The 6370-nt window shown below is 41.2% G+C and overlaps 1 long non-coding RNA gene across 1 annotated transcript; it reads left to right on the forward strand.

Moving 5' to 3' along the window:
• The first annotated feature begins 1109 nt into the window (after positions 1–1109).
• On the forward strand, positions 1110–2677 carry LOC130994635 (uncharacterized). The gene is made up of 2 exons (XR_009091850.1): positions 1110–1794; positions 2267–2677. It is a non-coding gene; the product is annotated as an uncharacterized LOC130994635 (long non-coding RNA).
• The last annotated feature ends 3693 nt before the right edge of the window (positions 2678–6370 follow it).

Genomic DNA, 6370 nt, shown 5'->3' on the forward strand with positions numbered 1-6370 from the left:
TAATTGTTAAAGAAGGGAAAATTCATAATATAACTGATGTTTAGTCACAAAGACTCAAACAGACTTGTAAGTTCAGATGAATCCGACTTAACTAAAAGGACATAAAACCTAAGAGTACGCAGCGGTATAACATAATCTGATTACATGTATGAAGACATGTATCCAAGAGTTCATTCATTTAACTTATGACAAAAGCTCCGCTCTTCACTTCATCTTCATCAGCCACTGCTCAACCTGCACATTTAGAAATATATACAGGGCTGAGTACGAGAGTACTCAGTGGGCACGTATGCCTAAATATACACATCATTGCATAAAAACTATAAATTGTCATGCCATCATAAACAGTACAGCAAGGGAGTTTTAGCTAAAAGGCCCAAACTTACTAAATTCATTTGTGATTCTTAAAGTTCGTCTGCAGACTAAGTTCTCTTGTAATCTATCATATCTGGAACTTTGTGCCGGAGAGGTGGCCACCTCTCACGGACACTTGACCGGCCAACCCGCTAGATGACTCACGGTCACTGGTGTACACTAGTCCTGGCAGGATAACTATCAACTGCTCAGGACCCGAATTCGATTGCATCATTGGCAAAGCCAAAGCAGATAGATATCATACTAAAATTGAAACATTTTATGGCAAGACAATACTTGAAATAACTTCAACTCAAGATTTTGTCATGAAATAACTTGCTTGAACGTAACATTTAAACTCATTTGATATATATATGAAAGTAATGCCAACCTGATAGTCAAGCTTTGCTACAGTTCAGTAACTCATTGACTAGCTCTTACTCTTGCGATTAACCTTGAATGCGAGAACATAAGGTCAAACCTTAGCTCGATGAAAATTCTCAAATAAATGAGAATGCGTAAAATAAATATGCATGGCTCATATTCCTTTAATTATTAATCCAAATATTGGATCAAAGCTCGTCTTATGAGATCGGATTGTTAATCTTAATTAATTCACTCATCTTAGGGTATACTAACCCGCTTACTAGTTAATAATCTCGTTCTGAATTAATCTATAATTATAAATGGTTGAGTCTAATTAATCGATTAATAAATCAAGTCCTTGATCGGGCTTAAATAAAAGAATGGCACTCCAAATAAAAGAACTCCATCCCAAACTAATTAAATACAGCCCATATGAAGGAAAATAAGGGCAGCTCATACTACTTAAAATAGAGGCCCAAAAGCTCATCCTCAATCGGGCCCAGCTTAACTCCTAATTGCAGCCCATCATAACATACTCTCAGCCCAAACACCAGCTTGCCCAAACACCAAATTAATTCACGCTGAACTCCTTTTCTTCAAGGTTTCAAGCAGAGAACCAAGATCGGCGGTGTACTCCAGCCAGCCGTTGTCGCCTCCACGCCGAACCGCCGCCGCTCTGAAATTCCGGTGGGGCCTCCCCTCCGACTCACTCTCCCCCTCACAATCTCTTCCTCTTAATTCCTCAATCCAGACTACCCTTTTCTTCTAAATTTCGTGCCCTAGCTCTTCTTCCTCAGAAATCAGCTGCCGCCGTCACTGAAGAATCGGCGAACAATCGCCGCTGCGTGTCGGAACTCGTCCGAAAATCACCGCGGCGTACAGCTCCTCCGTTGTGTTGTCACGCCCTCGACCCTGGCCTCGAATGCTGCCGCTCTGTCTCGCTAGCACCTTTGCCGCCGCCCTAAAATCGGCGAGGTCGCCGTGCTCCCCTCCCTGTGTTCGTCCGACGGGTAGCAAGCCAGAGGCTGCCACCGCCAAGCGGGCAGTCGCCCTCCTCCTTGTTTAATGGAACAGGTACAATCCCTTTCCCCCAAATGCTAAGTTCGTTCCCCAACTGTTGTGTAAAAAGAATTCTTGTGGTATCTAATACTCTATGAATCTCATAAATGTTATTGCTATCTTGAGTACTTGGTTTAAAAGCTAATATGTTAAAACATAATTATCTCGCATAAAATTCTAGTATGATGATGCCATTTATGCCTTTGTCTTGTGAATAAAAACTGATTGAGCTATTATATTTCTGTAACATGCTTTGGGTCATTATCTATTACAAAAATTCATGGTTTAGCTATGTTCATATGCGTAATGACTGTATCTCATAAGAAAACTGATCATCGGTTGTGTTGGGGCGTGAAATGCATATCATGAAAGATGGCATATGAGATAGTAAATACCTTGATTGTTTTGTCCTTTTGGTTGTCTGTTGCGCTGTTTGAGTTTAATGAGGAGATAGCTGAAAATTTCAGATGCTTATTGGCATATGCAGGGGAATCAAGAATGGACTGGTGGAAAACTTAAGCCAATGCTTACCTGTTCAAAGTTTGGCAGCAGTAATTGAAGTCTCTCATTCCTTTGGTTGTTGATGAACTAAGGAATGAATGAAAGGGCTGATAGCCTTAAAGAATCGAATATGGTGAAGGTGGTGGGTAGCTGAGGGGATGGGATGTCATAGGGTGGTTGATTGACTCTCTAGGTGTACCTTGGGTATGGCCTTGAAGCTGCCCCAGCTGCAGAGAAGGGATGGGAGCTGCTGTTGCAGCTGCCCTTGTACAGGACGTCCCTTGCGCCCTTTTCTTCCTCTCTGCCCTTTTTTCTCATTTTTGTTGCTGCGTGTGCAAGCTAGATAGTAGGAGTAAAGTTGTATTGTAACTAGGAACGAATCCTTATGTCTTGTATTCTTTGTGCATCTGTAATATTAACTCCGAGTTTTGATATCATTGTGTATCTCTAAATCCAATTCGAGTTATGCTAATATCGCGTGTTTTTAGTCGAATACTAGTTACTCTAATAAATCTCGTATTTCGATATCTAATTTCTTGCCTGCTAATTCTAGATCAAATCCGTAGATTCAATTCGCTTCACATGTCGTCTAATATCTAAATTAAATCCGTAGATTTAATTAGATAACAAGTCGGAATAAATCCACGACTCAAGTAACAATAATAGATAGAAATAATATTCTATAGCATATAAAATTAATAACCTGACTTTGCTAAGTCAGTTATCATTCTGGAAAATAAATCATTGTCTACTCAATGAATAAATCACGATCATTCCACGTGGAAATATCTAATCAGAATCTCAGTTGGATTAACATTAATGGAAGATGCAAAAATTAAATATCGCATTTACTAATCTTAATCATAAATAAAAGAGCGGGCTACTACATATTCCCTCCGTCCGCCAAAAGTGGACCACTTTGGCTGGGCACAAGATTTAATAAAATTAGTGATAATTTTGATGTAGTGGAGAAAGGGTCCCACCACTTTATGAGATGTGTAGTTGAGATTGAATTTGGGGTGAGTTTTTTGTAAATAAAGAGTGTTTGTAAGGATAAAAGATTAAAGTGGATGGTGGGACCATTTCTATAAAAGGAAAGTGGTATACTCTTTGCGGACGCCCGATATAGTAAAAGTTGTCCACTTTTGGCGGACGGAGGGAGTAATATTCATCACCGTGATAAATCAAAACAATGCATAATAAAGCTCGTATACACAATATTATTAATACAAATTTAGAGATAATGATTTTTCGAGATCTCGTTCTTATTGTTGTCAATCATTTAGAACTTATCTCACCGTGAATTCAGTTTCAGTGCTATAATCGCATAAGTATCTATATTTAATCAAGACAAGCTAAATTCACAACTTAGATATTTTAGTCATTATTAATATTTTTTAGATTTATTTAGACAGTTGTGAATCCTTGTTGAATTGATAGTAAATCTTGCGCACAATCTCAACTCTAATCACCAACAACAATCTTGTTCTTGAATAAAATCAACGATCTTCGCAAATTAGATTGGACGAAAAATAGTTAATTTATATAACTTGGTGTATTGGCGGGACACACATAGGGCGAGGAGGGGTCTTAAACGCCCATCAAACTTGATAGTTTGTTGCTTTCACAAACCCAAATATGTTGGATAGAATGATAGAACAATAAACCCAATATTACCTAGTGAAAAGCATAAATGTAGCGAAAATATAAAGTACGCACAATGAATGATTTTATACTGTAATGTTAATTAATTGCAGTTGTGTATTCACTACAAAAATTCTTTTTTACAATGAATGTACATGAATCCACTCAATAAAATCCCTCTAATTGAGTGGTATTAATAAGAAAAGAAATATCTTCTAATCATATCAACGATGCTAGCAACAACTAGACTTTTAATGAAGTTAATATATGAATCACAAACATACATCCTAGCCATAACATACGAGTCTCCCACTCAAGGTATGCTAGACACACGAGTCTCACACTCAAGGTGTGATGGACTAGATGTCGAGGTAGATGTTGAAACAATCTAGCTTCTTAATCCTCCTAGTTCAACACTTGTGTTTCTTTGTGAATGGACTGGTACCGAATGCAGTAGCCTTTGCCCCTATTTATAGATACAATATATGCTTGATGGCAAGAAAATGAAGGCTAAAAACGTGAGATAATTGTGCTTTCTAGGTTTTACTTGGTGGTGTTTAACGTAACCAACACCTAAATCTATAAAGGGAAAACATAAAATTCTACCTAGTCGAGAAGGATGGAAAGAGTAAAAGTAGCTGATCGGAAACCTTGCACGAGAAAGAAAACAACTATTGTATTCGAAAATATGAGAGAGCGTAAGTCATAATACACGAGCTCGGGCCCTATTTATAGATTTACAAGCGGAGGGGTAAAATAGTAAAAACATCTTCGGTGCATGCGTCTTGCGTGGTGGAAGGGTATGCTGGTAATTTCGATAATACGCGGGAGACCTTCCCGCGCATTTAATAACTCCTCTGGTAGAAATGTCTCTTCTGGCAAAGGCGCCTTCTCTGACGATGTAGTCTCTGGTGGAGATGACTCTTCTGGTGCACACGTCGTCTCTGGTGGAGATGACTCTTCTGGCGAACACGTCGTCTCTGGTAAAGGCGTCTCCTCTGGCGATGGTGACTTCTCTGATTTATACTCTCTCCCTGCTCTGCACATATTGCTCCTCACCAACCACTCCCCCCTCTAGTCTGGTTGAACCGGGTATTCTTTGTGTTCAACCAGTGGTGTATTATTAGCATTAACACTTTGTTGTTTTCCTGGATCCCTGTAAATCATAAAGACGTAAGCGTTTTGACATTATGAGAAAGTAAAGATAAGCCCTGTGAATTGTTCTCTGGCGTTTTTGTTACTCCCACCCCCTGGTCTGGCTAGTTCATTTTGGAGTGGTGCAACTAGCCAGAGGACTCGCCCGCGTGGATGACGTCATCCGCATTAAATGCCTGCCCAGTCTACAGTATTTTCCCCGTACCTCGAGGTTACTTTTTAACCTTTGCGTCCTTTCGCCTCTCCGTATAAATTCTCCTCCGTTGATTTTTTCCGTATGCCACGTGCCGTTCATCCCGCGTGCTGGTGGTTGCCCGCGTACAATTTTACTTAGTCGATTCGAACTCCCATTTTTCACTATTCTTCTTCTCCAAGTTTTCCAAACGATTTTTCTGCATTTTCCGGCGATTTCCTCACTGTTCCGGCGTCCTCCCGCGACCCTTCCGCTCCAGGTTTTACCGTCCATCTTTCTCTGGCCTAGGTAACTCGCGCATCCTCTTCACTGCAATTTTGTGTTTAATCGTAGCGTAGTGGTATAACTGTTGGTGCTCTGATTGAGCGTGTTAGAAACCCTAGGATTGGCATTTCCCATCATGGCCTGCACCTCCACCCCTCAACCTTCTCGCTCGCCCTCTCCTTCTGCCCGAGACCCCTCATCTTCCTCCCCCTCGCAGCAAGATCTCGAAAATCTTCCTTCCCCCTCTGTTTCTGACGAATCTCAAACTGCGCCCCCTCCCCCTCCACCTAGGAAAAAGGGGAAGAAGACCCCCCAACCCCCCAAACGTGTTCCTCCATCCCGTCTTAGTGTCGCGGAGGTGGAAAAATTGAGAAGCAAATGTAAGCGTCCTGAAGGTTTAAAGTTCGAGGCCTTCTCTAAGGATTCAACGCCTCCCGAAAGCCTTCGCCATCCCAAGGTGATAGTTGTTTGGAAAGCCCAGATAGATGCTGGTTTAAGGCTCCCTCCTCCTACTCTGCTGGTTGACGTTTGTAACTATTTTCACATCCCTTTCTTTCAAGTCGCTCCTTCTGCTATCCGGAGGTTATATGCCTTCCATGTTTTGTGTCGGGCTCACGGTGTTGGGGACACCGCCAAATTGTTTTGTCAGACCCAGACCCTTCGCATGCAGGGCAATCCCCTGTATAGCTTTGCTGCTCACCCGAAATACCCTACTACCTTTCTTTCCTCTCTGAATTCTTTCGATAAGGGCTTCCTGAAGCATTATTGTTATGTGCGCACTCTTTTCGGCACCTGGCGCGACTATCACGTTTTGGAGCTGGAATGGCATACACG

This window comes from Salvia miltiorrhiza, chromosome 7 (assembly GCF_028751815.1).
Source record: "Salvia miltiorrhiza cultivar Shanhuang (shh) chromosome 7, IMPLAD_Smil_shh, whole genome shotgun sequence".
In the NCBI taxonomy this organism is placed as follows: domain Eukaryota; kingdom Viridiplantae; phylum Streptophyta; class Magnoliopsida; order Lamiales; family Lamiaceae; genus Salvia; species Salvia miltiorrhiza.